This window comes from Lepus europaeus, chromosome 20, assembly GCF_033115175.1.
Source record: "Lepus europaeus isolate LE1 chromosome 20, mLepTim1.pri, whole genome shotgun sequence".
Lineage (NCBI taxonomy): Eukaryota > Metazoa > Chordata > Mammalia > Lagomorpha > Leporidae > Lepus > Lepus europaeus.
This window is the reverse complement of record NC_084846.1, coordinates 12,910,203-12,935,859: the sequence shown is the minus strand read 5'-3', so window position 1 is coordinate 12,935,859 and position 25,657 is coordinate 12,910,203. Positions and strand designations below refer to the sequence as shown.

Below are 25,657 nucleotides of genomic sequence, written 5' to 3'. Positions count from 1 at the left end.
CCAAGCACTTGGGCCATCCTCCACTGCACTCCCTGGCCACAGCAGAGAGCTGGCCTGGAAGAGGGGCAACCGGGACAGGATCGGTGCCCCGACCGGGACTAGAACCTGGTGTGCCGGCGCCGCAAGGCGAAGGATTAGCCTGTTGAGCCACGGCGCCGGCCCAAACTTTGTGAATTAAAGGATTAATAAGGCTGGCGCTAATTCTCTGCCTGTGGTGCCAGCATTCCATACGGGAACTGGTTTGTGTCCGGGCTGTTCCTCTTCTGATCCAACTCTTTGCTATGGCCCAGGAAGGCACTATAGGATGGCCTAAGAGCTTAGGTTCCTTCCTCCATATGGGAGTCTGGGAAGAAGCTCCTGGCACCTGGCTTCTGATCAGTCCAGCTCCAAGCATTGTGGCCATTTGGGGATTGAACCAGCAGATGGAAGACCTTTTTCTCTATATATAACTACCTCTCAAATAAATAAATAGAATCTTCAAAAAATGATCATATAAAATGATTTAAAACAATCACCAAAATCAATGACATATCAATATAAAAATTTATTCTCCAATCTGGATACAAAACTATGCCTTTGTACGCCACCTAAAAGTTATATTGTATTCATACTCATTTATTATTTGATTCTTATAGACAAAGACCCAGAGAAATCCTCCAGAAAGAAAAGCAGCAGATATTTTTCTGAAAGAACAAGGTTATGAAGAAGACAGGATTGGGGTCAGTCAGCAAGAGCAGGTGTCATTCTTCATTCTTTTTTTTTTTTTTTGACAGGCAGTGTGGACAGTGAGAGAGAGAGAGAGAGAGAGAGAGAGAGAAAGGTCTTCCTTTTTGCCGTTGGTTCACCCTCCAATGGCCGCTGTGGCCAGCGCATCGTGCTGATCCAAAGCCAGGAGCCAGGTGCTTCTCCTGGTCTCCCATGTGGGTGCAGGGCCCAAGGACTTGGGCCATCCTCCACTGCACTCCCGGGCAATAGCAGAGAGCTGGCCTGGAAGAGGAGCAAGCGGGATAGAATCCGGTGCCCCAACTGGGACTAGAACCTGGTGTGCTGGCGCCGCAAGGCGGAGGATTAGCCTGATAAGCCACGGCGCTGGCCAAGAGCAGGTGTCATTCTTAAAGCTTTGGGTACAAGAAAGGATGAACACCAACCAAATCTTGAGATTTTTGGCGGGGTATATATAAAGGAAAGAAAAGGGCTCTAGTTTCCAGTTCAGTCTCTGCCCAAGGCTGCCAGGCCCTTGGGGAGGGCCAGCAGCTCTGACCGCTAGGAATGCCCGTACCTGGACTCCATTTCCCAGAGCTCCCTAGGAACTCCCAGCATTCCCTGTGAGTGTGGCTCCGGGGCCCCATCAGCGTCTGCCTCAGCGCCGCTCCCGCTCTCACACTCACCAGGCTCCTGTCCCGTCCTGGCAATCCCAGGGGGTTCGCGAGCGCGCAGCCCTGCGTAGCCCCCGCCGCCTCCACTTCCGCTTCCGCCGTGCCGCGGGATTTTCCCGCCGCGTACCTTCAGCCCCAGGTTCTCTGCATTGTCCTGAGGCGCGCGGCTGGGTCCCTCAGGAGTTTCCACGGCAAGTACGGAGACCGGGAAGGGTAGTGCAAACGTGCGTGTGGGAGAGGCCTGGGTGCGAGGGCGGCTGGCGGCTCCTGACTGGGCTCGCTCTCCTGGGCGCGCCTCCCAGTGACCGTCGGCTCGCAGCACTGACAGTGGCTGCAACCGCTGCCTCCCAGCGTCTTAGTGAGTTCCTGGCGCTGCCTCCGCTCAGCACTTTTCTCCATGTGTTTTATTTTGCGTATGCAAGGGGGCGGGACCCGGCGCGGCGGCGCTGGGCGGCCCTCAGCCGGGGAGGGAGGCTCAGGTGAGGCTCGGCCTCGCTGTGCTCCCACACATCTGCTAGTGGGAAGCCTGCGGACACCCTGGGCAGCTGGGACTCTGCGTACTTGCTGGACTTTTTCCCAGTGGGGGTGGGGGTGTATGCAGCAGCTTTGTTGGATGGACCCCCGGCTCCGTGTGGAGTCCCCAGACACTCTTTGCAACCCGGAGTTTGAGGCGGTGGGAAAGTAGCTAAGTAGCTGGTGTTTGTTTTTTTTTTTTTTTCTTCTTCTTCTTCTTCTTTTTTGGGGGGGCTGCTGTTCGATTTCTGGCTTCAACCCTTCTTTTTCTCCTTTTAGCAGGGTTGGCGGCTCCTGATCCCTTTGCAAAATGAGAAGTGCAGTGAATGCAAGCCTACTCTGCTTGGGGCCGTAACTGGAGCTATTTTCATCTGGAGTTGTCTCAAGTGAGAAGCTACAAACACAGCCAGGCAGAAAGGTAAGGTTTGTGCCCAAAGACTCCAACTTGGTTATCTTACAGGCCCTAGTGTTTTAATTAAGGGGGCCAGTTAGTTTTCTTATTTTGGGTTCAGTGTTGAAGCCCAAGCCAATTTCAGAATTGGGAGCCTAGTAACTGTAAATTTTTCATAATGTCAGTGATGTGCAGAAGCTTCTGTACAAGCTGTTAGTGTGAGGAGGGGCTAAGAGAGAAAAGGGAAGAGAAAGAAAGTTGCAGGTCTCCCCCCACAGAGAGGCCCACACAGCAGAGTCTAGAGAAATGTGGCCTTGAACAATACTGCTGAGTTACTTTCTGAGGTTTTCAAATGAATAATCAGGTTTTAGTGATTCCCAGGTTCTGTTAGAGGGTTTGGCTCTGTGACTAGATGACTAATTTATGAGACTAATTTAAATTAACAAGGCCAGGTAGAAAGTAAAAGTAGAAAGTGATTCCTAAGTGTGTGTGTGTGTGTGTGTGTGGCAGCCTTACTTCTTAAATGGCAGTGTGCTATTTTTGTTCTTTTCTCTAGCAAGCTTCCTATCTTTCTGCTTATTTTATTTTTTTAGAGATTTATATATCTGTTTGAAAGGCAGAGTTACAGAGAGGGGGAGAGAGGGAGGGGTATCTTCCATCTGCTGGTTTGCTCCCCAAATGATCAGAATGGCCAGAGCAGGATGTATCAGGAGCCAGGAGCCTCCCAGGTCTCCCATGTGGGTGCAGGGTCCCAAGGACCTGGGCCATCCTCCATTGCTTTCCCAGGCCACAGCAGAGAGCTGGATGGGAAGTGGAGCAGCCAGGACCCAAACTAGCGACCACATGGGATGCTGGCACTGCAGGTGGCGGCCTCACCTGCCATGGCACTGGTCCCTCCGTGTGCTTATTGAAGGGCAAGCAGTTAGGTATTTCTGCTGTGAAGGACTGCTTCAGACCCTCAAAACAGGTGTAAGTGCCCTTTCTGAGCAACTATGTTGTGTGACCGTTAATGTGACTTGAAACAACTAGTAACAGGATTCCTAGACATGTCAGGCCAACTGGCTGTCCTTGGCAGATCCTTCCCTGTACTGCTATAAGTTGACAGGTAAATTTAAAATTTGGAAAAGAAAATTTTAAAAATATGAAATATTTAACTTAGTACGGAAAAGCATCAATTAGGAAGCAGTCTGATGATATCCATTCATCTTCCCATTAATAACAGTGATTGACATCTGCTACAGGGTGAAAGGAAATATTCTGAATTGCTAGGAGGATTCAGCTGTAGTTTAACTGAGGTTTTTCTGTTCAAGGGAATAACCAGAGTACTTCATTGTAAATGGGTTATTTGAAGGAGGGGGCACCTTTTTTTTCTTTTTTTGAATCTCTACGTAAAGATCATAATTGGTAGCAGATGGTGTTTTTTGATCACATTTTGAGTTCATTAAGTTTCTATGTGGAAGTTATCAAGCCTTAGTATTCCTTTTATGTTATCTTTTTTTTTTTTTTTTTAATAATTTATTTGAAAGGCAGGGTTAGAGGCAGAGATAGAGAATGGTCTTCTGTCCACTGGTTCACTCTACAAATGGCCACAACGGCTGGAACTGGGCTGATCCGGAGTCAGGAGATTCTTGTGGGTCTCCCATGCAGGTGCAGGGGCCCAAGGACTTGGGCCATCTTCTACTGCTTTCCCAGGCCATAACAGGGAGCTGGATCAGAGGTGGAGCAGCCAGGACTCCAAGTGGCGCCTATATGGGATGCTGGCTCTGCAGGTAGCTACTCCACAGCGCTGGCCCCATCTTTGCTTTTGATAAATAACCTTTCTTCTATGTATCACTAAAGATAGGTTTTTTTTAAAAAATAAGATTTATTTATTTGCTTACTTAGAAAACAGAGTTAGAGAGGGAGGGAGAGAGATATAGATAACTTTCATTGCTGGTTCACTCCACAAATGCCCACAATGGCCAGGTTTGGTCTAGGCCTAAGATAGGAGCTTGAAACTCTATCCAGGTATCTCACATTGGTGGCAGGAACCAAAGCACTTGGGCAATCTTCTGCTTTCCCAGGTGCATTAGCAGGGAGCTAGACTGGAAGTGGAAAAGCTGGGACTTTAATAAGTCTTCTATATGGGATGCTGGCATTGTAGGTGGAGGCTTAACCAGCCATGTCACAATGCTAGCCCCTCCATGTACTTTTTTAAACGACTTTTTTTTCAGAGATTTATTTATTTGCTTGAACGGCAGAGTTACAGAGAGGCAGAGGCAGAAAAAGAGATCTTCCATCTACTGGTTCACTCCCCAGATAACTGTAAGGGCTAGAGCTGGGCCAGTCTCTGAAGCCAAGAGCTTCCTCTTGGTCTCCTATGTGGGTGCAGGGGCCCAAGGACTTGGGCCATCTTCTACTGCTTTCCCAGGCAATAGCAGGGAGCTGGATTGGAAGTGGAGCAGCGGAGCAGCCAAGACTTGAACCGGCGATTCTATGGGATGCTTGCACTGCAGGTGGTGGCTTTACCTGCTATGCCACAGTGCCAGCCCCTGAAAGATTTATTTTATTCATTTGAAAGATAGAATGATAGAGTGAGTAAGAGAGGTGTTCCTTCTATTGATTCATTCCCTAAATGCCCACAGTGTGTGGACTTGGCTAGGCCAAACCCAGGAGCCTGGAACTCCATTTAGGTCTCCAATTGGGTGGCAGGGACCCAAGTATTTGGGCCATCTTCTGCTACCTTTGCCAGGGGCATTAGCAGGGAGCTGGATCAGAAGTGGAGCAGCTGGGATGCAAATTGGTAAATCATAAGGGATGCTAGCATCGCAGCAAAGACTTAACATTATGACACAGTTCCAGCTTCTCTGTCTATATGTATATGTGTGTGTGTGTGTGTGTATACATATATATATTTTTTTTATTTTTTAAAGATTTTTTATTTGAGAGGCAGAGTTACAGAGAGAAAAGTCTTCTATTTGCTGGTTCACTCCCCAAATGGCTGCAGTAGCTGGAGTTGGGCCGATCTGAAGACAGAAGCCAGGAGATTCCTTTGGGTCCCCCATGAATGGTGCTTCTTTACAATATAGACCTCTGCAGGTATTGTACTGGGTAATGTGGCCTTCAAAGCTTATTTTGAGTATTGTATTTGAAAGTTTCATAATTTTTTTTTTTTTTACTTACCTAAGGTGTATTTCGCCTGGAACACATACAGACCAAAGTCAGCTGTGTGTAGATCACAGGAAGTTGTCTGTTGATTTTCCTGAATGAAAGTGGTAGTCTGTTGCTGCCCTCTGGCTTGTGAAGCCTGTGATGTCTTTTGCCTGAGCATCTGTAAACCAGAAATATGGACTCTCAACCACTTTTTTTTCCTCCTCCCCCTGACTTTCTTCCTCCATCTCTTTCTCTTTGCTGTTTCTCATGGTCTGCAACAGGGGTGATTCGCTAAGCATACTGCTTTGATCCAAGATGCTACTTGTCCTCTGTCCCTGGGAACACTGCTTGTTGTGTGACACTGGCCACTGAAAGAGACTTTATGGATTTACACTGGGCATCGGCAAGATGGACAGCTTGTCTTACCTTCCCAGCTTTTTAAAATTTCCAGCCCTGGTGGTTTTGGCACCCATGACAGAGGCTGGCCATAATGCTTCTATCCCTTGGAAGCAGCCATGATCCTTTGGTGTATATCTGTCACAGTAGACAGTGATGTGCATATTGTATTCACCAGTAGTTTCTATACCTTTGCTTCTCTGTACCTTCTGCAAGGTGGGCTGCCAGGCAATTTTGCCAAGTTTGCTTTTGCGCCTTCCTTAACTATACCTCTGCCCTCAGTGTTCTCATAATCTAGATTGCACTTCAGGCGATGTGCTGGATCGCAGTGGCAGGGGCTTTCCATGCATTTTCTTCCACTGTGAACCAGATGAGCTGTCAGTTAACTTTTACACCAGCCTAGGAACTGCAGAATTGCCATGGTCCCCGGTTTGCATTTAGCAGATGCAGATGGCAAGTGATAGGACTTGGGGTCACAGTACCCCTCCAGGTCTCTCTGATCACTTATTGAAGGTGTGTGCTGTTTCTGGCCTCATTTCTGATAGGGCATCCTCATCTGGCTCAGAAGATTGGGACGGCAGGTTCAAGCCCTCCAATCCCCCAGTCAGTGCTATTGTGCATGCTTCTGGTCATGGGAAAGGCCAACTCTTTCTCACCTGATAGCCGTGGAGTGCTGGCATGTGCCAGTCTCATCAATGAGCATTGATATATATATATACTTGTGGGAAGTATTTTTCTAATGGTGTTCAAAGGCAAGTTGGCCTTGGTGTTGCCTTGGTTGGCTTATGCTCTGGAGACTCTGGAGTGAAGAGGGGTGCAGAGATGCACTGCAGTGCATTTCACTACATCAGCAAGTGTAGACCTCTAGAGAATTTGGGGGAGATAGGGTAAAGAAATTCACCCATCCCCTCATTTCTTTGCTTTCCTCATTGTCTTTCTCTAATCTTGGTATTTTCTGGCTTTTCCATTGACTCCCACGCACCAGATTCCATGTGATTCTGTTTTCACAACCCTCAACCCTTTTGTCAGAGAAGAAAAAAGTTGTTCTCAGTCACTGTAAAACATTCCCAAATACTGTGATTTCCTTGTGACCAGAAGGCTAGAAAACTGACGACTCTTGGGACCTAGTAGGTTTTCTGGGTGCTTATCCTGGGGCTCACTTTCAGGAGTTCCTGTGTGACTGCTCCGTATTTTATATTCACAACTGCCACTACTTCCTGCTTGTGAAGTGGCTTTTCTCATTTTCTTCAAGTGCCTGGTTGGGATGTGGCTATGGTCACCCAGAGTAAAAACTAAATCTTTATTTGGCACTTGGCAATATAAGTGCTAAGCCCTGAAATCTTCTTTTCAGAGTTATTCAGAAAGTAATTGTGCTTTAAAATGACTGGGCTGTGGGTAGGCAGGGCAGTTATCTTCAAGCCTGATAAGAACTTGAATTGAAGGTGTTTTTCCACTTCATGATTTTCCCTAAGATTTGCTTCATTTTAAGAAAACTACAGCTGAGATTTGTTTTTCCCTGTTCCTCTAATTTTTGTGCTTCTCCGCTCTATAGCCACCAACAGGAAGACTTTTTTTTTTTTTTTTTTTGTCTTCCCCTTAGAGGCTGAGAACAGCATTTTTGTCCACGTTGGCAGTGCTTTTGCAGGCTGTCTCCATGACTGGAGACACTAAAAGGCATCTGCCTAGACCCAGTATACCTTTTCAGTAGAAGTCATCATGAAATCCACCTGCCTTGTACATTGCTCATGATTTTGGTTTTGAAATCTGCTGAGAGTGTGTCTCCTCTGTCGGTGTCTTTAAGCTGGAGTTTTCCTACTGGAGGCCGAAGGCTGCTGAGGGGTAGCACAACGGCCAGCCTTGCTGTGTGGCTTTGGCTGTGGCTCATCTTTCATCCTTTCCCTTTCTGTTGACTTGTGTGTGTTCTGACCCTGCTTGTTGGAGAGACCTGTGAAGCAGGTCTTGGCTTTGTAATTTGTGCTAGTTGTAACCTGTGTTTTGTGTTTTGTTGTAATTTGTGTTAGTTGTAATTTGCGTTTTGTGTTTTGTTGTAATTTGTGCTAGTTGTAATTTGTGTTTTGTTGTAATTTGTTTGTGTTTTGTGTTTTGTTATAATCTGTTGATCAAGGCTAGCTGTAATCTGAGCCATGGCGAAAGATGTCCTTAGGTTGTGACTGATTCTGCCTTTTTTGTTTTTCCACATAAAAGTGGAAAATGAAACCTTTTCCAAACCAGTATGTCAGAAAGTAGCATCTGGACTCAGCTAACAGATCCACTGTCTCTATGTTTCTATCTTTTCAGCCCAAACCTTATCAGACTCTTATTAGAGAAGAGGAAGTTTGTTAGCTTAGTCAGAACTGATATGTGTGGATATCTGTTCCTCTCAGAGTGGCAAAGCTATAGCTTTTCTGTTTGTTTGGTTTGCATTGCGTGGTGCTGTCCCCCATGGAGATCTCCATGCCATACGCTGGCATGGAGAAAAGTTCAGTGAGTCTGTATTCCTTAAGCAAAATAAAATTCTTTTTTTTTTTTTTTTTTGACAGGCAGAGTGGATAGTGAGAGAGACAGAGAGAAAGGACTTCCTTTTTGCCGTTGGTTCACCCTCCAATGGCCGCTGTGGCCGGCGCATTGCGCTGATCCAAAGCCAGGAGCCAGGTGCTTCTCCTGGTCTCCCATGCGGGTACAGGGCCCAAGGACTTGGGACATCCTCCACTGCCTTCCCGGGCCATAGCAGAGAGCTGGCCTGGAAGAGGGGCAACCGGGATAGAATCCAGCGCCCCGACCGGGACTAGAACCTGGTGTGCCGGCCCCACAAGGCGGAGGATTAGCCTGTTAAGCCACGGCGCCGGCCAGCAAAATAAAATTCTGATCTGAAAATTCATCAGATTCTCATCAGAAGGGTGGGGAAACTTATTTGTTTCAAATTAGGTGTTCTATAAATTGGCATCCTCTTCCCTTTTGTTCATGGTCTTCCTCCTTCATGGAGAACTGTGTGTTCTGGTGACTGAGAATATTTGTGAACAATCACAGTATCCAGAGTTGCCTTGGTGACCAGTCTCTAACCAGAAACAAAGGTGAAAATGAGGAGACTGTGACCCTGAAGCCACTCTGGGTTTGTGCTCCTGCTCTTTTTCTTTCCTTAGGAGCTGGAGCGGCCTTCACAAAGTTATACCAGGAAGCATTGTTGCTTTCAGTTTTTGGAAAGGAGAGAAATAGTTGTTTTTTCTTTTTTCTTTTTTTATAGGGAAGGATTCAAGAGGCATTAGACAAAGTCAGCAGCAACTTTCTTGGCTCCTGTCCTGCTGACATGTATCAGGATATTTATGGTCAGTTTTATGTAAATATATATTTAAGGCACATTAGAAGGCCTGAGTATGTCCCTTAGAAGTCATGTCCCTACAGAACTCTTTTGAAGTAAGTGCTCTTTCTCATATAATTAGGTGACCATCTATAAGAGTGTTTCCAAAGGAAAGCAAGCTTTAACGGCAGATTGAATGTTTTTTTTTTTTTTGGGGGGGTGGGGGAGGCAGCGAAAGAAGAGAGGTTAGAATGTGTTCAGTAAAGTAATGAGATAGGACATTTGTGCAGATGGCCAACATTAATCATGTATATTTTAGTGTGTTGTATTTTTAAAACTTAGAGTTAATTTCTGACATTTTTATTTTCTTCACATAAAATTTTTTCATAAGATGTAGAAAAATGATCTAGTGAAATGCAATAGTAAACTCCTAAAAGCCGTTAGCTTTAGAGTTTGATAGGCAGTTGGGAGAGGGGTGGATATGTGTGTGTGTATCCCTTGGTTGGGGCAGGAGTTTTATCAGTGAGTTTCATGTCTTTAAAATCAGTTTTATAGTGGCAGCACTGGCAGTCCTTACAGGTGCAATGCCCGTTCTCGGCATCCCTATGTAAATAGGTCCACATGTGAGCACCTTGGAATGGGGAACCTGCAGACTTGCAGTAATTCACATGTGCCCTTTGCTGAAACCTGGAGACTGATAGGTTGGATCTTTGTGATTCAATTTGCACTTTTTCTTTAGAATTTGAAATACACCTATTTAGGTAAAGTATCCTCTCTCCTGGTAAATGAATCCAGCTGGCTTGCCTGTCCTTCTACTGGATATCACAGGTGGTTCCCAAGGCAGGTATTGGGCTCTGTGGAAAGAAAGAAGCTGTTGCAGAACTGACTTATTTCTCCTGGAAATTGGGAGAAGCAGTTCGTGGAGGATGCATAATTCCCTAGGGTGGGGGCTGCAGTAATTTTTGTTCATGGTCACTCCCTAAGCCAGTTCCCAAAGCTGCTTCTCTAGGGAAAAGAGACTACCATTTATAGGCCAGTTACGAATGTCCTACACAGTAGTGTGACTAACATATGAAGTGTCTGTAGATATGTTTCCCAGGGCCCTTAAAATCAACATTTCCCCAGTAAGGAAACTTTATAACGAGGGAAGGTAGGCATTGTCTGCTGCCTTAGGCTACAGTCTATGCATTTATTACCCCCTTGGCCCTCTGGCCCCTCTGTACATCCTTATGATTCTCTTTAGGCCATCTCTGTGTTTAAATTCTTGCTTGTGTGACAGTCTTTAGCCAGCCTGCTGGAATATCCGCTCAGACTAAATGAGAGTTGACTTTGTGCATTCTCATTCCAGGGTTAGAAGTGCTCAGGAATACCTATGACTGTCCCTCTCTTCTGGCTCACCACAGCAGTGGACACTGGGCACAGACCCTAAATTACTTTGCTTGGTCCTCCATCCTTGGCCTTCCTGGTGGTCATGCACATTCTCGGGTAGGCAGGAAACCTGGTGGCTCACAGCAGGCTTTGGCTTTCTACTTTGCTCTGATCTATGATATATTTGAAAAGTCTTCTTGGGTCCCAAAAGCCCTGAGTACAGGGTGATATTTTGTACTCAGAGATGTATATTTTTGTAAGATTTATTATTATTATTTTTAAAGAGTATTTAGGCTGGTGCCATGGCTCACTAGGCTAATACTCTGTCTGCGGCACCGGTACTCCATGTTCTAGTCCCAGTTGGGGCGCCGGTTCTGTCCCAGTTGCTCCTCTTCCAGTCCAGCTCTCTGCTGTGGCCCGGGAGTGCAATGGAGGATGGCCCAAGTCCTTGGGCCCTGCACCCACATGGGAGACCAGAAGGAAGCACCTGGCTCCTGGCTTTGGATCAGCGCAGTGCGCTGGCCGTAGCGACCATTTGGCGGGTGAAGCAATGGAAGGAAGATCTTTCTCTCTGTCTCTCTAACTCCTGTCAAAAAAAAAAAGTTATTTATTTATTTGAAAGGCAGAGTTACAGAGAGGCAGAGCCTGAGAGAGAGAGAGGTCTTCCATCTGCTTGTTCACTCCCCAGATGGCCACAATGGCAGGAGCTGAGCCAACCCAAAGACAGGAGACAGAGCTTCTTCCAGGTTTCCCACGTGGATATAGGGGCCCAATGACTTGGCCCATCTTCTATTGCTTTTCCAGGTCATAGCAGAGAGGTGGATCAAAAGTGGAGCATCCGGGACTCAAACTGGCGCCCATGTAGGATGCCAGCATTGCAGGTGGTGGCTTTACCCACTATGCCACAGCGCCAGCCCCAGATTTATTATTTGAAAGGCAAAGGTAGCGAAAGAGAAATTGCCCATCATCTAGTTCACTCCCCAAATGGTTCCAATGGCCAGGGTAATCCTGGCTGATGTTAGGAGCCAAGAATACCATCCAGGTCTCCCATGTGGGTGGCAGGGGCCCAACTACTTGTGCCATCTTCATCTGTTTTCCCAGATACATTAGGAGGGAGCTGTATTGGAGATGGAGCAGCCAAGTCTCCAACCAGTGCTCATATAGGATGCCAGCATTGCAGACAGTAGCTTAATCTGTTGCACCACAACACCAGCCCCAAGAGATGTGTCTTTATAAGGTCATGTGTTGCTAAGAATCAACTGAGCCCATCAAAGCCATGGCCAGCCTGGAATGATCAGGGTCCTAGTGACATTGTGCCTATGATGCTGGACACTAGGGGGGATACTTTTCAAGGTCTTTGAGACTGAAAGTAGGGGGAAACCTGGCATGGGGTTTTAGAATTGCTCTTGCTGAGGAAAATGGGGCAGCGCCAAGGTCATCAGGTGCACCTCTGGATTGCAGCCAGAGCAGATGACCACTGCGAAGGGTCAGCAGATCACTTGATGAACCATCCATCTATCCTGACTGCACAGACATAGCTCAGCTCTGGCTCGTCTGCCCCTGCATTCTCCCTAAGCCTCTTCTCCTTCTCTCCAGGGGAGGCAGGGACTTCAGTGATGTGTGTGGTGGTTTCTTGTTTTTCCTCAACATAGTCTTGCAGGTTCCTTTTCATGCTTCTGGGTTTGTCTTGTAGGAATGAAGAAATGTTTGCACAGTGAATGGGCTGGCTGGATGGGAGCTGTCCCTGATGGCTGCGGAATCCTCTAGTCTAGCTTGGCATGGCTCTGGCGGATCAAGCTCCACACCACTCTGAGCTGTGCTCCTACACCCAGCAGGAACTTCTAATCACCAGGTGAGAAAGCTGGTACTGGGCCCACCTTCCTGCTTCCCCTGGCAATTTATCATGCAGAAGTTATCTGGGCTGCTTGTTGCTCTCATCTGCCTGTCACCCTTGCTGTGCAGAAAAGGTGGCTAGAAATTGATCATTTTCAGGTAGGGACTTGAGAGGTACCAGGACCAGACTACGGAAGTTAGGATGTGGAGGGGCACTGGTGTCTGCCTGCAAAGGACTCCCAGCCTCTTCCCCCAGTGAGGCTTGCGAGTGCTTTCACAGATGCAGGTGACTTTGCCATCTCTCTGTGGGAGAATTTCACACGTAGACCAAGGGTAGGAGGGTCTGTGTCCTCTGTGTCCTTAGGTCACCCTAAGGATGGAGCCCCAGGTTGATTTTCTGTCTTTTGAGCACAGGGTGGAGGATGTGGGTGATGGTCAGGAGAAGGCATGTGGCCAGAGGCGATGCAGGAGGAGGGGACAGAGGGCAGACCACATGGTCATGGAGTGATGGGGCCAGCAAGTGGTGCATAGAGGAGGGAGGAGCACAGGATGTGGAAGGGTAGAGTGCAGGGTGGGCTTGTGGGTTGTGGGGGAGTGAGGTTTGGCCAGCTGTGGCATCTGCACAAAGTGAGTCACACTGTCACCTGAGGACCACACCTGGGCATCACATCATTGATTACCGTCCGGCTGGTTTCTAGAATCTTGCAACAGGAAGTTTTCCAAGGTTGTCTTCTGGTCAGCAACCTCTGCTTGATTATTTGGTGGCCTTTCTTTGAAATTGAAATGTAGTATCTAAATAACAGAAGTTGCTCTACCTCCCCTTGATGGCAGTCTCGAAAGGCTACAGGTCACTTTTCTGTGCTGACCCTGCTGCTTCTCCTCCCTCTGTTACTATCCCTTCCCCAGGAGTAGCCCTGGGTTTCCTCTGGCCTCTTTCTCCCTTCAGTTTATTGAGCAAGGTCATAACAGAGTTGAGGAACTGAGTCTCTAGGTCAGGAGGGGACTTGGCTAGGATTAGATATCTATGTGGTAGCCCAGGTTAGAGAACCTCTGAGGAATTTTGTAGAATCAGATATTGTGTGAAACAAATGAACTATTAGAATTTGTGTGTCATGGTGTTTGGGGTGGTATATAATTATAATTGCAGTGATGATATATAATAGTGTTCAAATTCAGAGTTCCAGGGTTTCCTGTGTGTCCTTCCATCAGAATCTACATAGACACATTTATCCTCTTGTCTATGTGAGACCCATCTGCAAGCCTTCCCCCATGTGTATGTCACAGGCCCACAGCACCATGGAAAGGCTTAGGATAGAACTTGAAGGGGCCTTGTAGGTCAGGAGAGGAATGCAGAGCAGGCCTGAGATGTGGGGAGTTCTGGACAGGCATTAGATATAGGCCTGAGATGGGTGGGGAGAGGCCTCTCATGTGTCTGTGTGCATCCTCCTAGGGGTGAAAGAGGACTGTCCATTACCCTGAGTGCACAGATAAACCCAGTGTTTTTCTCTTCATGAAAAGGGAGCCCCCATGGGGCTTGGGAATGCCAGAGAAGGACTCTGATTGTCAGAGAGGTGAGGAGTAGGAGGGTGGGAGTGGGGAACACTGACCTGCCTTTCTGCTGGCTTTGGATTTCAGCCAGTTAATTAAATAAACTCATTTAGATATGGCTTATGTTTGAAAAGCCTCATGTTCACATATGTGTGTAGCAGAAACAGCCATGAGAAGTCAGACATCTGACATCTTAATTCTTGTCAACTCCTTTATGGACCCTTTTAAAGTTAAGGGAAGGGGGCTGGCACTGTGGCTCAGTGGGTTAAAGCCCTTGCAGCGCCAGCATCCTATATGGGCACCAATTCGAGTCCTGGTTGCTCCACTTCCAATCTAGCCCCCTGCTAATGTGCCTGGGAAAGCAATGGAAGATGGCCCAAGTCCTTGGGCCTCTGCACCCATGTGGGAGACCCAGAAAAAGATCCTGGCTCCTGGCGTTGACCTGGTCCAGTTTTTATGGCCATTTAAATAAAATAAATCTTACAAAAAAGAAAAAAAAAGGTTTAAGGGAAGGGGTTAAGTTCATTGTTGGGGCAGAACATCCCTGCCAATCATGGAGCACCCAGTTCTGCTCTCTAGTCCCTAGTCCTTCCAGTATATTGTCACAAAGCTATATGGGAAGCAGGAAGGGAGACACTAACATGGAATTTAGGCCCAAATGCCACAATAATAATGAAAAAAGAATTCTAGAAAAAGCCAGGATGGAATGTGAGAGATACCCAGGCTTGGAGAAGGCTTTAGCAGGTCTGCTGTTAGGTCCTAGGCTTCAGCTTCCTTCGTGAGCAGTAAAATTACAAAGCAACAGCAACCTTAGAGTAACAGAAATTTGGGTGCATGGATGTGCTTTCTGCCAGGCCAGTCAGAAGTCAGAGCTGGTTTATGAATAAAAGAACCCAGCAGGTGGACTTAACCCTTTTCTAACAGCACAGATTCCTCATTGCAAATGTTACCTCCTCCTCCTAACTTGTAAGCATGGTGTTGTCAGCTTCAGGTCATGTGTGGTAGTGCTGGTGGGGAAAGGGGACTGGGAGTGTGGAGATTGTGTAGTGTAATGTAGGTTCCCAGAGCCTGCACTCATCCTTCTAAGCAGAATCACAGGAATCACCACTCAGTGTTCTGGATCTTTAGAAAGCCACCCCCAAGTTGCTGCTTATGGCCCTTGTGGTTTCTGAATCATTCATCTAGGGGGAAAGCATCAGAGGGAGGGTTTGGCGTAGGAATTTGACCTGAAGAAAGGGGAGTTAGGACTGGAAGAGAGGAGAGGAACAGGGAAGGGCTTCTCCTAACAGTGTCTTTCTCACGCAGTCTCCTGGCCTGGGGAGGACCTGTCCAGTTGCCTGTGTTTTCCACGATGGCCTGTGTTCTTCCGTGGGGACTTCCTTTTTCTTCTCACATTGCTAATTAGTTGACTATGCCTGCTCTGGCCTCCACTTCTCATTGCAATATTCTAACAAAGAGGTGGCCCAGTGGTTGAGGCTTAAGGTGCTTAGCCAGATATGAGAGAGGCTTAGCCCACATTGTTGTGGCTTGGGGACCCACCAGCTCATCTCCTTGTTGCTGTTATGATGCCAGTGCTAGGAGGCTTTTTTTTGGCCAACTTGCTCTTTTCTTTACCAACTCTTAAGGTATCAAATGCCCATTTGTAAAGAAATAAGGGTTGGAGGGTTAGACGTAGCTTTCAAGATTAGTCACCAGCATGTGTAGATTGGACTTCTGCTTCAAGCTTTAGCCTTTGGGCAGTGCCAGTGGGTGAGAAGTTAAATGAGTCACAGAAAGGGTCTCTGGGTGAGGTTCTGGTGGCTTTAGATACCTGAGTACTAAGGAATACACTCATCAAACTTGCTTCTGGACTTGGAGTGGTATTTTCTCCCAACATAATTTCCTGCTTCCTTTTAAGATAACTCATCATATTCTATTGTAAATATTTGCTTAATTGTTTTCTCTTCCATGCGCCAATTTCTGTCTCCTTTGTGACTCTATCCAGTGTGTGACTTCGTGTAGTTGTATAGTGGTTGTGAGAACACCACTTCCCCTGTGGAGCCCTGCCAAGAGGCGTTGGCTGGCTCCAGCCTCTTTGACATAGTGTGAAAGACCCTCCAGTGTTGAGCACCTTCTGGCGAGAGGATTGGCTCAGGGACAGGGTCACAGCGCAGAATCAGATGCTGGGCTTGTCAGGGACAAGCTGTATGACTCCGGGTAAATCACTTTGTTTTTTTGAACCCAGCTACTCACACTTAAAATGAGAAGTAGCAAATAATCCTTGCCATGCCTTACAGGGTGGCTGAGTTGAAAAAGATCACACAGGTGTGTTTTGTAGTCCAAAAGTAACTAAGTAAATGCCTACGTAGGCACTGTATGCATGGATATGGATACACAAAGAAATGTTTGTCTAAAGAATGAAACAGGCCGCGGCTCAACAGGCTAATCCTCCGCCTTGCGGTGCCGGCACACCGGGTTCTAGTCCCAGTCGGGGCACCGATTCTATCCCGGTTGCCCCTCTTCCAGGCCAGCTCTCTGCTGTGGCCAGGGAGTGCAGTGGAGGATGGCCCAAGTCCTTGGGCCCTGCACCCCATGGGAGACCAGGAGAAACACCTGGCTACTGCCATCGGATCAGCGCGGTGCGCCGGCCACAGCACGCCAGCCACAGCGGCCATTGGAGGGTGAACCAACGGCAAACAGGAAGACCTTTCTCTCTCTCTCTCTCTCTCTCTCACTATCCACTCTGCCTGTCAAAAAAAAAAAAAAAAAAAAGAATGAAACAGTATTAGGGGATTAAAATAGCTTATGAAATACCCTAGTGTAGGGGCCGGCGCTGTGGCTCACTTGGTTAATCCTCCGCCTACAGTGCCGGCATCCTATGTGGGTGCTGGGTTCTAGTCCCAGTTGCTCCTCTTCCAGTCCAGCTCTCTGCTGTAGCCCGGGAGGGCAGTGGAGGATGGCCCAAGTGCTTGGGCTCTGCACCTGCATGGGAGACCAGAAGGAAGCACCTGGCTCCTGGCTTCGGATTGGCGCAACATTGGCCATAGCAGCCATTTGGGGAGTGAACCAATGGAAGGAAGACCTTTCTCTCTGTCTCTCTCTCTTACTATGACTCTGCCTGTCAAATATTTATTTATTTATTTATTTAAAATAAATACCCTAGAGTAGAATTTGGAGGGAGGCTTCTCATATGCTGTTCTGTAATTGGAATTGGACTACAGTAGAGGGTTTGTTCCCTGAGGCTGATTATAGCATTCCTTCCCTAGGCAATTTGGGGCAAAAGCTTCCCAACTTTTGTAGACTCTTGGGAATGTAGGCTAACAGACCCTGTTCTATGCTGATCTGTGACATCTCAGCTGACATTTCACTTTGCCATATCCCCGTTGGGAAGAATTCACCCTTCGCCTTTCTACTCAACAGAAATCTGAGCACCTTTGTTTTTCTGTGTCCAGGGCCTGTGACTTTCTTTTCTATGGAGGGAAATAAGGGTATAACACCCTGTCTGAGGAATGACAAGCAGAAACGAGATGAAGAAGGCTTTTTGCCTAGTGATCTTTTCTAGGCTGTAAGCATAACCGATCTCTGTGCTGGGCCACTATGAAGAGGCCAGGACAGATTTCGAAGGATTTGGAAGGGCTTGTGCCTTAGGTGAGATCTTTAGAAGTTAGAGCTGGGCTGGGAGGATTGGAAAGAGCAAGCAATTGGGAAAGGCTTTAGTTGTGTGGGAAATTTCATTATGTGATTTTTTAATAGACCATTATCAAGCAGATTCATTAACAAAATCTTAATAAGTTTCAGGATTACTCTTCCAACTTCCTAGGGGAACTGTTCTCTTCATATTTATTTGCACACTTCCTGTCCTCCTTAAGCTAAGGAGACACATTGAAATTCAATCTTTTTATGACTATTGAAATGACAACAAGGGAAGACAGAAACAGTGCTTCTCCCGATAATAATAGCAGACAGTATTTTGATTGCATTGAAGGTAATCATTTATTTAATCTTTATATCACTGTTTTGAGATAGGTGTTACATATTTCCATTTACAATTCAGGAAACTGAGCCACCGGGTTTTTAAGCAAAGTTCCCCTTATCACACAAGCAAGAAGTATCGTAGATGAAAATCAAACCTGGGTAGTGTAGCTATAGGATCAATTGAAAAGGAAGAAAATCCCAGTATAGGGAGAACTATAGATCAGATTCATGATGTAGTCGTTACAATGATGCTTCCATCTGTTCATGGACTGCTAGACATTCTTTTTAATATTTATTTGATATACAGAGTGATGGAGAAAAAGAGAGACAGACAGAGAGATCCTTCATCTACTAGTTCACTAACCAAATGGCTTCAACAGCCAGGGCTAGGCCAGGCTGAATCCAAGTTACAAGAACTCCGGCTGGATCTTCCACATAGGTGGCTGGTGCCCATTTATTTGGTCCATCTTCCCTTGCTTTTTCAGGCATTAAGCAGGCACTATAATAGACGCACAGAACAGCTAGGGTTCCAGCTGGCACTCTGTTATGAAATGCCAGTGTCACTAGCAGCAGCTTAACTCAATCCACCAGAATCCAGGCTCTCAAATCCTAATCTGAGCACTTCATGTGGATATATTTGTGTCCAGCTGGGTCTATACTTGAAGAAATGATAGGAATCTTATATAGGGTGGTAGTCTTTAGATCTAGTCTATTTTAGCACACTCCCAAGCCTTTGTCACATTGCCACACTGTGGGTCCTTTGAGTTGAGGGCTTTGTTTTTAACCTTTGTTCCAAGTTTCTGATGCATTGCCTGTGACTTACTAGTTATAATCTTTTTTTTTTTTTTTAACATTTATTTTATTTATTTGAAAGAGTTACAGAGAGAGGAGAGGCAGAGAGAGGTCTTCCATCTGCTGGTTCACTCCCCAAATGGCTGCAATGGGCGGAGCTGCACCGATCTGGAGCTCGGAGCCAGGAGCTTCTTCTGACTCTCCCACGCGGGTGCAGGGGCCCAAGGACTTGGAGCATCTTTTACTGCTTTCTAAGGCCATAGCAGAGAGCTGGATAGGATGTGGAGCAGCCGGCACTAGCACTGGCGCCCATATGGGATACCGGCGCTTCAGGGCAGGGCTTTAACCTGCTGCGCCACAGTGCCAGCCCCACTAGTTATAATCTTAAAAACAAGTTTGTCAAATGTATCCTTTGATGGGATGGAACAAGATGATTTAGTACCTGCTAACTCCTAATGCTCTTTGTGCTGTAGCATCTGCCTCTGGCAACTCAAAGCACCTTATAGATCTTGTGTTTTAAGAAGTGCTCCTTGAGGCTGGTAGTGTAGTGCAGTAGGTTAACTCACTACTTGTGATGCCTGCGTCCCCTGTCAGGGTACTGGTTCAGATCCTAGCTGTTCCACTTACAATCCTGCCTTCCTGGGAAGGTAGCAAAAGATGGCTCAAGAAGTTTGACCCCTGCAAACCACTCAGGAGGCTTAAATGGAATTTCTGGCTCCTTTCTTCATCCTGGCACAGTTCTGATAGTTGTAGCCATTTGGAGAGTATACCAGTGGATAAAGAGATCGCTCGCCCTCCCTCTCTCCCCCTCCCTTTCCCCCTCTCCCTCTGTGTATGTGTGTGTGTATGTGTGTGTTGCTCTGCTTTTCATGCTAACTCTTTGAGAATGCAGAGATGCTCCTGTTGTTTCTATACCTCCCTTTCCTTAGGGCTAAGTGGGATGAACACTGATACCAGATTATGAGAGTTGTCATAAAGCTAAGTGAGTTAATAGAATATACAGATAAGGTCCTAAGAGTAATAATGCCTGGCACAAAGTAAGCATTTTGTAAATGTGAGCTAAATTAATATTACAAGCGTTGGGCACAGAGCTGAAGTCTCTTGAACCGCGCTTCCCTTTCACATATGCTTTGATTGCATTACAAGGACAGACTCTGGCAAGCCCTGATCTTTTAGGGGTTTGTGTAGTTTGTGACAGGTCTTTAGCATCCCCCTACCAATTCTAATTGATGTTAAGGAATTGGTACCTAAAATGTTGCCTTTCCTCCATAGCTCCAGTTGTATGGTGGCTAGAACAGGAATGACTTGAGAGCTCACTCCATGACCCCCTGTATGAACTCTCTAAAGACAGAGGAAATGACTAGGATGTGATGCTACATTCCTAACTGGGGAGTGATAATAAGACATAGGGTCTTTCTCTGGGGCAAGGGGCTTGATTAGTTAGTCATACTCTTTGCCTCTACCTTGGTGGCTGTCAGATACCAAGCCTAAGGACAATTCACTCCTTCCCAATGACTTTGGAGAGAAGATGAGTGAATAATATAGTGTCTAAAATTACAGGGAATTTTGAGCTGTTAGAGAACTGCTGCAGACCTCTTTTCTCTCCTTTTTGATTTATTGTACTTAAGACCTAAGAATTGTGTTTTCCAGGATGGGTGCAAGTGGTTATGATGCCATTTGGGGGCCAGCGCTGTGGTGCAGTGGATTAATGCCCTGGCCTAAAGCACTGGTATCCCATATGGGCACCGGTTCTAGTCCCAGCTGCTCCTCTTCTGATCCAGCTCTCTGCTCTGGCCTGGGATAGCAGTAGAAGATGGCCCAAGTCCTTGGGCCCCTGCACCCACATGAGAGACCCTGAGGAAACTCTTTGCTTCGGATCGGCGCAGCTCTGACTGTTGCGGCCATCTGGGGAGTGAACCAGTGGATGGATGGAAGACCTCTCTCTGTAACTCTGTCTTTCAAATAAATAAATAAATCTTTAAAAAAAAAAAAAAAGCTGCCATTTGGGACACCCATATGAAGTGCCAAGTTCAAGTCCTTTTTTTTTTTTTTTTTTTAAGATTTATTTATTTATTTGAAAGTCAGAGTTACACCAGAGTTACACAGAGTGAGAAGGAGAGGCACAGAGAATTCTTCCATTCGCTGGTTCACTCCCCAGTTGGATGCAGCAGTTGGAGCTGAGCCAATCTGAAGCCAGTAGCCAGGAGCTTCCAGGTTTCCCACGTGGGTGCAGGGGCTCAAGGACTTGGGCCATCTCCTACTGCTTTCCCAGGCCATAGCAGAGAGCTGGATTGGAAATGGACCTGCTGGGGCTTGAACCGGCGTCCATTTGGTGCCATGGTGCCACCCCTAAGTTCAGGTCTTGACTGTGCTTCTTATCCAGCTTCCTGCTAACGCTCACCCTTGGAGGCAGCAAGTGATGACTAAAGTTTTTAGGTTCCTACCACCCATTTGGGAGACCTGGATTGAGTTCCAGGCTCCTGGCTTAAGCCTGACCCAGCACTAGTTCTTGTGGGCATTTGGATTTGTACTGGCATATGGAGGATCTTTTTCTTTCCTGCTCTCTACCTCTTTCTGTCTCCTCTCTCTCTCTCCCTGCCTTTCAAATTAAATAACAAACAGGTAAAAATCTAAAACAAAAACAAAGAATCCTTTCCCTTGCATTCTAAGAAAAAAAAAATGATTTTTGTTCTGTATAGATCTCATCTCAGTTGTGCATGTTGCAAATACTTTTTTTTAAAAGTGGCATCATAAGTGAGCAGTTGCAGTTGTTACTTTTTTTTTTTTTTTTTAGCTTTATTTAATTTATTTGAAAGCAGAGTTAGAGAGGTAGAGACAGAGAGGTCTTCCATCTGCTGGTTCACGCCCCAAAAGGCTGCAATGGCTGGAGCTAAGCTGATCTGAAGCCAGGAGCTTCTTCTGGGTATCCCATGTGGGTACATGGGCCCAAAGACTTGGGCCATCCTCCACTGCTTTCCCAGGTGCATTAGCTGGGAGCTGGATAGGAAGTGGAGCAGCTGTGACCCAAACCAGTGCCCATATGAAATGCCCATGCTGCAGGCCAGGGCTTTAACCTGCTGTACCACAGCACTGGCCTATTTGTACATAATTTTCTTTTTCTTTTTCTTTTCTTTTTTTAAAGAGGCAGAGAGAGAGAGAGAGAGAGTAAGAGATAGAGAGAGAGAGAGAGAGAGAGAGAGAGAGAGAAAGTGTTCCATCCACTGGTTCACTTTCCAGTTGGCCTCACCCCAACTTCTTTTGCAGTAAATCTATACTCACCACCAAAAATCAGCTTCACAAAATAAACCACTGCGCTGATCTGAAGCCAAGAGCCAGGAGCTTCCTCTGGGTCTTCCCATGTGGGTGCAGGGGCCCAAGGACTTGGGCCATCTTCTACTACTTTCCCAGGCTGTTGTAAAGAGCTAGATCAGAAGTGGACCTGCTGGGACTTGAACTGGCACCCATATGGGATGCTGGCACTGCAGGCAGCATCTTTACCTGTTATGCCACAGCGCTGGCTCCTGCACATACTTATCTTAATCTGCTTGAGGCCTTACTGAGTACTGTTGTCAGGGCTGCATGCTTTAGCCCCAGTTATTTTATCTAGCACTTTCCATTGTCTTCAGTTCATTTTCAGTAGTCATAAAGCCATAGACTACCATCTAATTTGCATCTTTTTTTTTTTTTTTTTTTTAATATTTACTTGAAAGGCAATAATGGGGATGGGAGAGATCTTCCATCTACTGGTTCAATCCCCAAATGGTCACACTTCTCAAGGCTGGGCCAAACCAAAGCCAAAATCTGGAGCTCCACCATGGATGGCAGGTACCCAAGCACTTTGACCGTTTTCTGCTAACTTCCCAGGCACTTTAGCAGGCAGCTGGATTGGAAGTGGAGCAACTGGTGCTCAAACCAGTGCTCAAATGGGAGACCAACATTACAGGCCACAGCTTATCCACTGTACCATAGTGCCAGCTCCTGTTTTTGTCTTTATAAGTATCTTGACCATAATACCACTTTATCTAGCAGCATCCTAATTTCTAAGAGGCTTAATAGGCCAGCAACTTGTGGATCTTTGATTTTTCTGAGCCTCAGTGGTTTATTCTGTGAAGCTGATTTTTGGTGGTGAGTATAGATTTGCTGCATAAGAAGTTGGGGTGAGGAATATGCTATTAGAGGAATTGGGTTTTCATTGCCCCTTCCACTGTGCCCTACCCTGCATGCAACCCATGCCTTCTCTTGAATTGTATTTAGAGCTCTGGACAGAAGGTGGTAGTGATGGAGTGAAAGATCTTTTCTTGGAGGATGCAAGAAGTTGGCTTTTTTTCCTGAGATAATCTTTACTCTCCCATCTCTACCCTTTCTGTGATTTGTTTCCTATTTTATAGTCTGGTACTTTTAGGATTTTAGGTTTTTGCTTTTCTTCCACCCCTACTTTTTGCCCTACTTCTTCTCTATTATTATTATTTTTTTAATATTTACTTATTGTCATTTCATTTGAAAGGCTGGGGGACAAAGATTTTCCACCCTCTTTTTTTTTATTATTATTTATTTATTTAAAAGGCAGAGTTACAGAAGGCAGAGGCAGAGAAAGAGAGAGGTCTTCCATCTGCTGGTTCACTCCCCACATGGATGCAATGGCTGGAGCTGTGCCAATCCGAAGCCAGGATCCTGGTGCTGCTTCTAAGTCTCTCACACGGGTGTGATGGCCCAAGGACTTGGGCCATCTTCCAATGCTTTCCCAGGCATACTTTTCCTCAGAGCTACAGCAGTGGCAATTTATTCCTTCTTGTAATTTGACCCTGATGAAATCTTTCCAGGTTTCTTGATTAACATTCTCTGTTGGTCCAGGAAGTTGACAGATTGGGAGAGCAGGGAAAGAGTGTCTGCTTTCTGTTCGCTGGTGCTGAGCTGCAGAGAAACTATAAGGGTAATTTATGAGCAGGGAAAATGAGGTTGGAGGTGTAAGGGAAAGGAATTAGAGTGTAAGGATGGAGGGAAATAAGTACAGGACAGTATTCACAGAAATTTGGTAAAAGAACCAAATGTGATCAGAGAGCCATGAAGAAGGAAGACAACTTGAAGTTAGAGAAAGGAAGAAGATGGAAAATTTGAAGCATCTCCTTGACATGAACAGTTTGTGTGATAACATACTTGATGAAGTTGGGGAAGAGGATCTTGTACTCACAGGTGGCAGGAATATAATACAGAAGAGTGTCTCTGGAGGAAAATTTGCCAGTATCTTTACAAAATATTTTAAATGCAAGTGTCCTTTGGTAGGAGGATTCAGCTGCAGGAATTTATCCTACAGATGTATAATCAAGTACATAAAGACTTTGTAAGTTCTTCATAATATTTTTTGCAATGAGAACAAAACAAACAAGTGTGTATCATTAGGGAAATACTAAAGTACATTATGAAACATCCATATAATAGAATATAAAATATGTAGTAGTTTGAAAAATGAGTTAGGGACAGATTGCTTATATGTCAAAGAAGGCACAGAAAAAAATACCACTTCATATAAAAAAAAAGATGCAAGCGTATGTATCTTTGTAAATTCAAAAAATTCATAGAAAATGGAGTTAAAAGATAAGGTTAATTTGGTGCAAAAAATTGAAATCCATTCAATTTTTTTCATAATACACACTCTGCACAATCTTTTCAAAGACCCCTTCTATGCATGGATTTCAAAATTTATAATAAAACAATGTTTACATTTTAATTCCATTTTTCATGATGTTAAGTACAACTGTGTATATGCATATGGAACTTACAGTAGGGCATGTAAGAAACTGTTAGAGTAGTTTATTCTTGGAAAGAAAGAAAGAAGTAATACTTTTATTTATACACCTGTGTGGTATTTGACACTTAATATGTACATGTATTATGGGTTTTTTTTAAACATTTATTTAATGAATATAAATTTCCAAAGTACAGCTTATAGATTACAATGGGTTCCACCCCCCCATAACTTCCCTCCCCACCCACAACCTCTCCCCTTCCATTCACATCAAGATTCATTTTCAATTCTCTTTAAATACAGAGGATCAGTTTAGTATATTTTAAGTAAAGATTTCAACAGTTTGCCCCACATTGCAACACAAAGTGAAAGAATACTGTTGGAGTACTAGTTATAGCATTAAATAACAGTGTACAGCACATTAAAGACAGAGATCCTACATGATATTTTTTAAAAATTAATTTTCTATTCAATTTCCAATTTAACACCAGATTTGTTTATTTTTTTCAATTATCTTTATATACAGAAGATCGATTCTGTATATACTAAGTAAAGATTTCATCAGTTTGCACCCACACAAAAACACAAAGTGTAAAAATACTGTTTTAGTACTAGTTATGTCATCACTTCACGTTAGACAACACATTAAGGACCAATCCCACATGGGACGTAAGAACACAGTGACTCCTGTTGTTGACTTAACAATTTGATACTCTTGTGCATCAGTAATCTCCCTAGGCTCTACTCATGAGTTGCCAAGGCTATGGAAACCTTTAGGGTTCGCCAACTGTGATCTTATTCCGATAGGGTCATAGTCAAAGTGGAAGTTCTCTCCTCCCTTCAGAGAAAGATACCTCCATCTTTGATGGCCCATTCTTTCCACTGGGATCTCACATGCAGAGATCTTTCATTCAGGTCTTCTTTTTTTTTTTTTTTTTCTTTTCCATGGTATCTTGGCTTTCCATGCCTACAATACTCTCATGGGCTCTTCATCCAGATCCGAATGCCTTAAGGGCTGATACTGAGGCCAGAGTGCTATTTAGGACATCTGCCATTCTATGAGTGTGCTGTGTCTCCCGCTTCCCATGTTGGATTGTTCTCTCCCTTTTTGATTCTGTCAGTTAGTATTAGCAGACACTTGTCTTGTTTGTGTGATCCCTTTGACTCTTAGGCCTATCAGAGTGAGCAATTGTGAACTGAAATTGATCACTTGGACTAGTGAGATGGCATTGGTACATGCCACCTTGATGGGATTGTATTGGAATCCCCTGGCACGTTTCTAACTCCATCATTTGGGGCAAGTCTGATTGGGCATG

At 45.5% G+C, this 25,657-nt stretch overlaps 1 protein-coding gene across 13 annotated transcripts in view; it reads left to right on the top strand.

Annotated features, from left to right (window-relative positions):
• Positions 1-1,352: 1,352 nt before the first annotated feature.
• LOC133749531 (zinc finger protein OZF-like) overlaps positions 1,353-25,657 on the top strand; it is a 63,749-nt gene continuing 39,444 nt past the window's right edge. For 6 of the 13 annotated variants that reach the window (XR_009864591.1, XM_062178725.1, XM_062178713.1 and 3 more), the window contains exons 1-3: positions 1,353-1,571; positions 2,169-2,307; positions 12,165-12,323. The gene's annotated coding sequence lies outside the window, so the exon portion shown is untranslated. Of the gene's footprint in view, positions 1,572-2,168; positions 2,308-5,192; positions 5,359-9,049; positions 9,132-10,451; positions 10,589-12,164; positions 12,324-13,754; positions 13,876-25,657 lie in introns of all 13 variants that reach the window. The other 7 variants (XM_062178724.1, XM_062178723.1, XM_062178721.1 and 4 more) reach the window with 6 other exon arrangements.